Source organism: Fukomys damarensis, unplaced genomic scaffold (genome assembly GCF_012274545.1).
Source record: "Fukomys damarensis isolate Sample0158 unplaced genomic scaffold, DMR_v1.0_HiC HiC_scaffold_39, whole genome shotgun sequence".
In the NCBI taxonomy this organism is placed as follows: Eukaryota; Metazoa; Chordata; class Mammalia; order Rodentia; family Bathyergidae; genus Fukomys; species Fukomys damarensis.
The window spans coordinates 124,372,739-124,383,873 of record NW_022900951.1 but is presented as its reverse complement, the minus strand read 5'-3'; the positions used below and the strand labels follow the sequence as shown (position 1 = coordinate 124,383,873).

Sequence of the window (11,135 nt, the reverse complement as noted above, 5' to 3'; positions counted from 1 at the left end):
GAGAAGTTTTCTCTCCCAGGAGGACATAGGGCCTTTGCATAGCCTTTACTGAAGGAAAAAATTCCCCTTATCCAAAAGGGAGAAAGTGTCTAGAGCTCCCTGGGGATTTTGTCTTCCCATGAGGCACTGCTACTAATGTGGACAAAATTCCTAGGTCCCAGATGAACTTGGCTATTTCTTCCACACAGACCACCCCCAACCCTGCACTTTCCCATCCCGCTAATTTCTGGCTTTTGTCAGTGCTAGCCCTTAAAGACTAATTGATTTTTTTTTAACCATCAGTTACCCATCTGAGTGAGCTTATTTCCTGGTCCTAGCTGTGAAAATTAAATCAAACCAAGAGACAAGAATCCCCTACGTTGGGCCCTGATATGAGCCCACTTCCCAACATTGCCACCAAGTAAATTCTGCATTCAAGAAGATAGTGCATGTCAAAGTGTCACCAGATGGGGTCCAAGGAGGGCCCCCAAAGAGGAGGTGGAGCCCTTAACTAACATCGCCCACAGGCTGGGTTGTAGGTTTGCTGACTTATGTTATAGCAGAGTTGTAGGACATAGTGTGTGAGGCATTTGAAAAGTACATTGGGAAGATTTTTAAAAGTATACAGGGAGAATAGAGTGGGACCCTCAAAAGAGAGGTGCATTATAGTGGGGTTGGGGTTTTCTTGAAGTTTTGGGGTATCCTTAAGATGGGAGATTAAGATGTATATTTCTGGAATTTGGGTGTCATCCTTGGGCAGGGGCCATGCTAACCTTCTCTGTATCTTTCCAATTTTAGTACATGTACTGCTGAAGCGAATGGTAGGATGTGTATTTTTTTTTCCTCATTGAGTTTATTGGTGCATTTTAGGTATACAGTGCAGTTACATTCATCATTGGGATCTTGTACCTTTACATGACAGGTCTTGGTTCTCATTTTTCCCCTTGTCCTGCCCTCCCTTCACCCCTCCTCCCCTCCCCCTTTGCAAACACTTCATTTCCATTTTTTCATTTCTCCTATTTTTTTCTTTTCCCTTATTAGCTTTCCCCTACCCTTCCCACTTTCCCTACACCTTTAGCCCCTTTCTTCCTATTTCACATTATATCATTAGGATCTTATGTACTATTATAGTTTATTCACACCAGAGAAACTATTTGGTATTAATTTTCCTATATGACTCTAATTTCTCATTCTTTATGGCTGAGTAATATTCCATTTTATAGAAAAACCACATCATCGTTATCCAGTTTCCAACTGATGGGCAAATGGGCTGTTTCCAAGTTTTAGCTATTACAAACTGTGCCGCTATGAACATAGGTGCACATATATCTCTGTGATATGATTCTTTCAATTGTTTTTGAAAGATACCCAGCAGAGGGATGGCTGGGTCAAATGGAACCTCTAGTCCCAGCTCTTTGAGGTATCTCCATATGGATTTCCATAGTGGTTGCACCAGTCTACACCCCCACCAAAAATGGAGAAGGGTTCCTTTCTCCCCACAACCCCACCAACATTTGTTATTGGTTGATTTCTTGATAGCAGCCATTCTTTGTGGGGTGAGGTGGAATCTCAGTGTTGTTTTCATCTGCATCTCTCAAATGACCAGTGATGTCCAACATTTTTTCATATCTTTACTTGATGCTTTTACTTCTTTGTCTGAGAATTGTCTGTTCATTTCAGATGCCCATTTTTGAATTGGGTCTTTATATTTGGGAGGGCTGATTGTTTTGAGTTCTTTATATATTCTATTTAATAATCCTTTTTCTGAGAAGCAGCTGGTAAAATTTGTTTCCCACATTGTAGGTTGTCTCTTAGTTCTGTTGATAGTTTCTTTTGCAGTGCAGAAGCTTTTGAATAAGATGAGATCCCAGTTGTTGATTCTTTCTGCTAGTTCCCGTGCTACTGAGGATTTGTTCATAAAGTCTTTTCCTATGCCAATGTCTTCAAGAGTTCTGCCTAACTTATCTTCCAGCAAGTTTAATGTTTTTGTTTTAATGTTTAGATTTTTAATCCACTTGGATTTTAATTTATGCATGGTGAAAGATAAGGGTCCAGTTTTAATCTTTGGCAGGTTGAAATCCAGTTTTTCCAACACCATTTATTAAAGAGGCTATTTTTCCTCCACTGAGGATGTTCAGCTCCTTTGTCAAAGATGATATAGCTGAGTACATCTGGATTTGTTTTTGTGTCTTCTAATCTGTTCCACTGATCCTCAGATCTGTTTCTTTGCCAGTACCATGCTGTTTTTATCACAGTGGCTTTGTAGTATAGTTTCAAATTGGGAATTGTTATACCAGCTGCCATGTCTCTGTTGCCTAGGATGGCTTTTGCTACTCTAGGTCTCTTATGGTTCCAAATGAATTTTTGGATTCTTTTTTCTAGTTCTGTGAAATATAGTGTTGGAATTTCAATTGGCATTGAATTGAATCTGTATAGCAGTTTTGGTAGAATGGCCATTTTCACTATGTTGATTCTTCCTACCCAGGAGCAGGGGATATCTTTCCATTTTCTTATATACTTTTCGATCTCCTTTTTCAGAGTGCTGTAGTTTTCAGTGTAGAGGTCTTTTTACTTCTTTTATTAGATTGATTCCTAGATAGTTCATTTTTTGGATGCTATTATGAAAGGAATTGTTTCCCTAATTTCTCTCTCAGTGAGCCTGTTATTTGTGTACAAGGGGGCTATTGATTTTTGAGTGTTGACCTTGTATCCAGCTACTCTGCTAAAAGTGCCAATTAAGTCTAGAAGTCTTTTGGTGGAGTTTTTTGGGTCTTCAATGTAGAGTATCATATCATCAGCAAATAATGACAGTTTAATTTCTTCCTTTCCTATCTGTATTGCTTTAATTTCTTTCTCTTTTTTAATTGCTGTGGTTAATGTTTTTATATAGTTATGAATTACCAAAGTTGAACAAAGAAGATAAAAACATTTTCAACACCCCAATTACAATCAGTGAAATTGAAAATGTAATTAAAAATTAACGAACAAAGAAAAGCCCAGGTCTTGATGGATTCAATGCTGAATTTTACAAGACATTTAGAGAAGAACTACTGCCTTTACTCTTCAAACTTTTCAATGAAATTGAAAGGGAAGCAATGCTTCCAAATCATTCCTGGAAGCAAGTGTTACTTTGGTTCCCAAACCAGGGAAAGACACAACTAAAAAAGAGAAGTACAGGCCAATCTCCTTAATGAATATAGATGCAAAAATCCTTAATAAGATACTAGCAGACAGAATACAGAGGATCATCAAGAAGATCATACATCCTGATCAAGTCTGATTTATTCCAGGGATGCAAGGATGGTTCAACATACATAAGTCAATAAATGTAATACACTATATTAACAAAGTCAAGGAAAAAAACCATACGATCCTCTCGATAGATGCAGCAAAAGCATTTGACAAAATTCAACACCCATTCATGATAAAAACCCTGCAAAAAATTGGAATAGATGGTCTGTATCTCAACTTAATAAAGGCTATCTATGAAAACCCAACAGCCAGAGTCATATTAAATGGCCAAAATCTGAAAATTTACACGTTAAAATAAGGAACAAGGCAAGGATGCCCACTATCACCTCTCCTCTTCGATATAGTTCTAGGATGTGTATTTTGTACCATGTGTCTGTCAGGTTACCATTTGGTGGGCTCCCCTTTGGGGCTGGGTTAGAATGCAACCCATCTGCATGTGTTTGTAGTTTAGAGATAGTTCAGTGATACCTGCCAGCTTCATAGCTTTGCTTTGAGGATGGAGGTCTGTAGGAGGAAGAGAGTTGCCTCAATTTACATGTAAAAGCATGGAGCCCCCAATTTATGGGCTTATTGCATCTTTAAGACCCTTAGGAATCTTTGTTTTTTGCAGTGCGTTTGCTGGTAGGGAACCTTAGATAACACTGTGTCCTGAAGTTGCAGTTTTTCTTAGAACAATTTTACAATTATGATATTTCTTTTTAATTATCCTTATTTCTTCTATCCTACCTCAAAAGGGGGTAAAGAGAAGAAGGCAGCAAATTGGCTCCTGCACTCTCTATGAGCATGCCAGGCACCTCCCCAGGACTCTGTCTTCACCCTTTCTACACTGTGCTCTACTTACTTGTCTGTCTGCTTGTGTGCAACCCTCCCGACCCCTGTAAACAGAAGGGGGCCTTTTGGGAGAGCACTATCAGGGTTACTACTCTGAGCTGAGCACCAGGTGAACTCGGAAACTACAGTGAATGATCAAGTGCTTAAAAAAATTATTATAGTAAAAGACACATTGCCATGAATCCTCCTCAAAATATTCTCCCTCTCTTCCAACATATTTAACCCACCATTCTTGCCACTTTCTGAAGCAGTTATGGAAGTCCTTCATGAGTGTTTCTCCTTCATGAGGTCCTGGCTGCCCTAACATTCTGGACTGATTCAAAATATTGCACTATCATGGTCATTTTGACTTGAGGGAAGATCTGGAAAGTCATAGGGAGCCAGATCCAGTGAATAAGGTAGATGAGGACACACTCTAATGTTATGAGCCTGCCTTTCCTTTCAATGGCACTCAGCAGCAGAATTCCTCATATTTTTAATCACATCTTGTAAAGACACTTATGGAATTCAACTTCCAGAACTGCTTCAGAAAGTGGCAGGAATGATGGGAAAAGTGAGGGAAAACATTTTGAGGAACACTGATAGTAAAGTATCTTTTACTGTACTAAAATTTTTAAAAATTTAAACATCAACCATATATTTTGATTACACCCTATAGGTGCCTAGTAAATACTAGTTGAATGAGTGAAGAATAAATTAGCTAATTAACCTCTAAAATGGTACCCAAGTGTAAACAAAGAACCAACAGAGAATGGCTCAGCCAGTATGTCAGTACCTGTCAGTGCCCACTGCTCACTGGCGGGCTCAGGGCTCCTCCTACAGCCCTGTTCCTGACCTTCCCCTATCCCTGGCAAAGCCAATTCAGGGGATTCTGTCTTGCTGTCCCAGAGCCAGACATTGGTGGGATTGGCAGAGTCTTATGTCCCTGTGTCTATGAAATCATAGTCTTTCCTTACCTCAGCCATGTTGGCCAAGTCCATATAGATAGGCTCTGACCCAGTTTGTCTGCAAAGTACTCCAGCTCCTTTTGGACCCAGATCCCTGCCCTAAGCCCCATGTATTTCAATCACATCCTGTCTCCCAGCCCTGGTTTTTTCTGGCTTCTATCAGAGGCAACAGATAATCCCCCTTTTCCCCTGGCTGCTGACAGGCTCAGAATTTTACAATGTATCATCAAGCACCAGATTCTCAGTGTCCACAAGCACTCATTGCCCTATTGACCCACAAGATCAGCCCTGCTTCAGAAACCAGTGTTGCTCAAGCTACAGACATATTTTTCTCATCATTTTTAACAATGCCTAGGCCTTCTCAACAGCATTTGAAGGGACTCATCTCTGCAGGTCCACCTGCTGCCTCACCTCCAGTATACCAACTTGCTAAGAACACAGCTCAGTCTACAAGAGAGCTCATTCGGGTTACTGCTAAGGGACTGGAAACTGGTTTCCAAAACTCACAGAGGACAAAGCATGATATATAAAACAGAAGCTCTGCAGAGATATCACTACTGCAGATTTAACCGAGCATCTATTACCAAACTCTTTGCAATGCTTCCAACCACAGCTCAATCATACTGCTCAAAGCATCTCTTCCTGGTCCTATGAGAAATACACTTTTTCTTATACACCAATGAGATCCCAGTGGATAGCCTTTTCCAGAGCAGTAAATGGGATAGTTGCAAACTAACCTCTTGGCAAAACATCCTCACTTATAGCCACTATTTCCAAGGCCTCTCAGAACCATTCTCCTCAGGGCCCACATCTCAGGATAGTCTCATAGGTAAGGCTCTATTTTAAAGAAGTTTTTGGATATTTCAGGATATCAGTTTTCTTGAATGAGACCCAAGAAATGCCCATGTATGCTGCAGTGCTCTCTACAATGAGAAGACAAATGCTCTAGCTCCAAAATGAACATCTGTTGAGTGCCACCTTGTGCCCAACCCTGTGCCTTCCCCCCTTTCTCACCACTCTGAAGCACATTATGGAAGGTTAAATTGAATTGGTCAAGATCACAAAGCTCATTACAGGGAGCAACCATGATTAGTTCCCAGATTTCTATGACCCCAAAGTTTTGGCTCTCATGGCCACATAGTGTCTCCCTGTTTTTAGGCCCTCTTGGTCTGAGACTGGAGTTTCAAAGCAACACAGGAAATAGACACCTTGCTGATTTAAGAGGTTGGAATGTGGGGAAAGGGTGCCCCTCAACGCTATTGGTTTCACCAACAGAACTACCCATGAATCTGTCTTGGTAGGTGAGAATGGGCCAACTTCTGAAGATCTAAAAATAAGTATTATGCGAGAACAAGTCCAAGACACTCTCGGACTTTATGGGGGCAGTATGTCTAGTTCTCAGGCCAGTAAATCTAGACAAGTGTCAGAAAACCCATCCTTTACAAATCTCTACATATGACCCTGTATGCCGTGGATCTGTCAAAGCCACTTTATATCAAACACTCTACTTGGTGCTATGGTGCAGTTTGAGGTAAAGCAGACCCCAGCAACTACCTTCAAAGAACTCAGTCTTTTGAGAATCCAGAGTACTTGTGGCCACCTTGATTCAAAGCAGAGGGTGATGAGTGCTCTTAGGAAGAGCAAAGGGCCACAGATATCGTGAGGACAAAATTATCACACCATATGAAGAGAGTCCTTTCAGCTGGGCCCTGAAGCATAAGGTAGATTTTAAACAGGTGAATGTGATAAAGAAAAAGATGTGCTGGGTAAAGGGTCAAACCAAAGCAAAAACTTGAAATCAAAGCAAATGTTCACAGTTTGGGGGTAACAGAGAAAACCAAACCTTCCTGGAGGACAGGGCATGAGGGGAGGATGGGATGGGGGGCTGGAGAGGAAGTGGGGGCCAGACTATGCATCACAGAATTGCGTTACAGTGCTTACAGCCACTGACAACTGAGCAGCCACAGTGGCCAAGCACTTGACCAGATGTGCTGCATTTATTATCTCCTCAACCTTCACAACAGCACAAGGAGGCATTATTATCTGTCCTTGACAGATGAGGAAACAAGCTCAAAGACAAGAGTGAAGTCATTGTCCAAGGTCATTTATGAGTATGAGCTAAAGAGGGCATTCAAACCCAAATCTATGTGGCTCTAATGTCAACTGTCTTTCCCACTCATACACACTGAGCAGACAAGCTAGGGAAGGCTCTGAATGTCAGGTGGAGAAGGCCCTGCTCCCAGGATGTGATGGAAAGCAGCACAATTGGGTAAAAGAATGAAAACTGAGAATGAAAAGACTTCCAGCCTCTACTGGTGGTGACTCTTCTACATACTTTAATTTGGGTAGCATCTTGGATATTATCAGGACTGGGAAAGATGAGTAGCAGAAGCCTTATAGAGAACCAAATCCTGCAGCAAGGATAAGAGGAGTCCTATGATGAAGGTTCTCTAGAACTACTTCTTTCTAACATGGTCTGGTAGCATCTTACACTGCCAGTAGCTGAATGAAGGAAAACTATAAGCCCTTAAGACATACCTGGAAGTTCCCCCGAAGCCTCATGTGCTCATAACTGGGGCTTTGGGGAGGGTGAAAGGATCATGAGTGAGTTCATTGCTAAATGTGATGTTGGGAGGTGAAGCTTGGTTGGAGTGGGTTTGTCCAAGGGGGCATGACCTGGAAGACTCCATCTCCTTTTCTCCTTCCTTGATTATGGTCTGCTTCCTATCATCATGCCATGACCTGTTTCTTCTCTGCAATGCCCCTCTGCCATTTTGCTCGGCTGTGGTGCCAACTGACAATGGACTGAAATCTCTACAAGCCATGAGCCAAAATAAAACTTTCCTTTTTAAAATTGTGGGCGGTGGGTATTGAGTCTCAGTGACAAAACAGTAACTATGACACTGGCCCATTACAAAAACTAAGTACTGTGATTCTTCTGATAAGGTAAGTCTTCGGGAAAATGGCCTGAGCTTGCAGCCTTGTGTCTGTTTGATCAAAGGGCTAATAGGGCCAAGGGATTGCCTCCTGAATTCTCTGAGGCAGAAGCCTCTGGATGACATTTGCTTGTTTGGTTTTGTTGTTGTTGTTGTTGTTGGTGTTGTTTTATTTTGAGACAGGGTCTCACTATGTATTTGAGACTGACCTAGAACTCACTATGTAGTTCAGGCTGGTCTTGAACTCATAGTGATCCTCCTGCCTCAGCCTCCCGAGTGCTGGGATTATAGGCATGTGCCAACATGCCCGGCTGGATGACATTTGCTTGTGCTTCCTGGGGTTGGGGTGGCTGAGGCCTGGAGGACTGTTTGATAGGATCCCATGGCCTTCCCTGTAGACCTCTTGCTCTTCTTCCTTAACACTAACCAATTCTTAAGCAACTGCTGAGCTCATGTAAACCAGAGGTACTAATGGACCTGCTGGCCAAAGGCTTGGTCCTACTGAAATGTGAAAGTTCCTATTAGCAAAAGTCTAGTGAAATGGAAAACCTCTGGAAAATGTGGTCAGTCTGCACTGAACATGATGCTTAAGGGCTAGGAAGGGCTGGAGAGAGGTTGGGGACAAACCACACGGTGCAGATGGACATTCCCAAAGCACCAAGTGTGGTAAGCTGCTCTCTGGCCTCAAGTTTAAGGATGATGTCCTCATAAATTCTTAAGAACAATTCTACATGTTCCAAATGGCTTCCTTCAGATAAGCTGTTCTGAGGCCAAATCACCTAAAACAAAACTATTGCCTGGTTTTACAAGATAGGCATCCTGTAGCCTCCTTTTCGAATAAGAACAACAGCAATAAAAGCTCTGGTCCACAACAGCCCTATGAGGTCACTGGGGCAGGACTTTTAACCCTATTTTACCAAGGAGGAAACAGAGGCTCAAGGAGCTAAGAAACTCACTGGTAAGACTCAGATTTGACTTGAGTAATTCTATTTCAAGTCCAGTGCTTTCTCCACTCGCATGGCCTTCTCTGTGACCAGGACCAGTGAAATATATTTCTGCAAAACTGAACTGTGGTGTTTTCCAAGCCGCTCTCAGTTGACATAAAGTATATGTGCATGGCCTCTTCTCTTCAACTTCCTGTATAGACCATATCCCCATACACCTGGGTCCCAGTACAATGGCTCTAAATTTCTGTTAATGCTTCCCTCTGTAGATCACTGTGGGACATGGGCTGGATCTTCCAACCCTCCCTCTGTTGAAAAAAAAAAACAGACTCACATGCAAATAAAGTGGGACATTTGTATTTGCATTTGGGGAGATTCAGCCAAGTCAAATATGATGACCACACTTAATATTACAGGCATTTCCTTTCCAGTCTCCCTGCTCGTCACCCACTCACTCTGGTATAGAATGGCCATGCAAGAATGTGAAAAATATTTTTTCCTTCCTAAACTGGGATTTAGCATGTATAGTGAAGGACTGAAGTGAGAGTGTTAACTGTGGAAATATTTGTTATCCTTGAGCGAAGTATCAGGAGTTGGGATTGTTTGGGAATGAGCTCTTGTTGTAGGGAGGGAGAGGGGGATCTCAGTATGATGTAGATTTTTATGGCACACTTACTCCAAAATCCAAGGCTGGGACATATATCATCTTCATTGTATTTCAGGTGATTCAGAGGTAGATGGGTCAAGAGGTGGAAATATTTATGAAGAAGCAAATTTGAGCCTAGTGGCTGCTTAAAATCATGATCCTTTTCCCTCCTGCACGGTCTTGAAGGATAGCGAATGCATGTCTCAGATTTGGGATTACCCAATGGTTGGAGCTCAGTAGCAAGCATGAGACAGGCATGCGCTGGGCTCACCTGAAGTCCTCAGTCAGGCTGGCAGAAAAACAACTCCCACCCTGAGCAGAAGGCCTTTCAGCTCTGTGAGTAAAGAGCTCAAATTAAGGATTGGATTCAAGGAGGGTTCAAAAGTGGGGTGAACCAACTGCCTTAAACTGAACCTGCAGGAACCAAGATCCAGAGAGGGCATGGACTTACATAAAATGAAGGGCAGAGCAGAACAAATCTGGGGCCAGTTTTCCAGCTTCCAGACCCTGTGGCCACAGTGCTTTTCCCTCCTACCACTTGGGCCACAGAGCTGGGGTGGGTAAGAGCTAGGGGTACATGAGATACTTTCTTTATCACTGATAGCTTGCTTTGAGGGGATCTCTTCCTAGGGGTTAGAAAGAAAATACAGATGGCAATGAAGAAAATGGTCCCAGCAAAGGGGAGCCATGAGCATATCTAGGACATTTTTACAACAGAAACCAGAGAAGGAGTACCTACTGATAAGCCCTGGCCCATTGGACTGGCCCTTCTTTCTCAGATATGTTCTGTTAAACATTAATCAACTTTACTCCTAGGGCCCAGCTCCAACAGGCCTTTTTTTGGGGGGGGAGTAGCACTAGGGATTGAACCCAGGGCCTTTGTACTAAGCCACAACTCTTTTTGTATTTTTTTTTTAATTGAGACAGAGTCTCACTAAGTAACTAAATTCCCAGGCTGAGCTCATACTTGCAATCTTCTTGCCTCAGTCTCCCAAAATGTGGAATGTGCTTTTTTGAGAGGGTGACAAACAGATTGGGCCTGTCCTCCTGGCCTGGCCTGTGTGTGTGTGTGTGTGTGTGGTGTGTGTGTGTGTGTATTAGGTAGGGGATTTAAAGGAATAGCTGCTGATAACCCAAAAAGGAGTTTTGAAGGGAACCTAACTGAAGCTCTGAAAGGGCAGGAATTCTTAAGATTTACAGTATGAGGTAACTTAATAATGAGGGTGGGGCTTTCACAAAGGAAGTGAGGGGGAACCTCAAGGTTAGCTTTATGTCCAGTAGGATAGCAGGCTGTAAGCTACTTGAGAGTATGCTCCTTTGTTTAGATCTTGCAGTGATCGATGTGTGTACCTGTCTGTGGAGGGATCACCCCCATATAACTAATGATGAAACCAAGGCTCAGAGCACTGCAGTAACCCCTTATGGTCACACAGTCAGCATGTGGGAGAACAAAGACTAAAACCAAGCCTTCTGCTTTTCTAGCTTATTTTCTTTTCATTAGAGCACTATAGTCTAGAGGTCAGGAGGCAGGCTCTAAAAGCAGGAAGACCTGGACTCAAATCTCAGCTCCTCTACTTCCTGAACTCCTTATTTATTGGAT

General features: G+C 42.4%; 1 non-coding gene across 1 annotated transcript; it reads right to left on the bottom strand.

Annotated features, from left to right (window-relative positions):
* Positions 1-694: 694 nt before the first annotated feature.
* On the bottom strand, positions 695-799 carry LOC117284825. The gene has a single exon (XR_004515903.1). It is a non-coding gene; the product is annotated as a U6 spliceosomal RNA (small nuclear RNA).
* Positions 800-11,135: the final 10,336 nt, after the last annotated feature.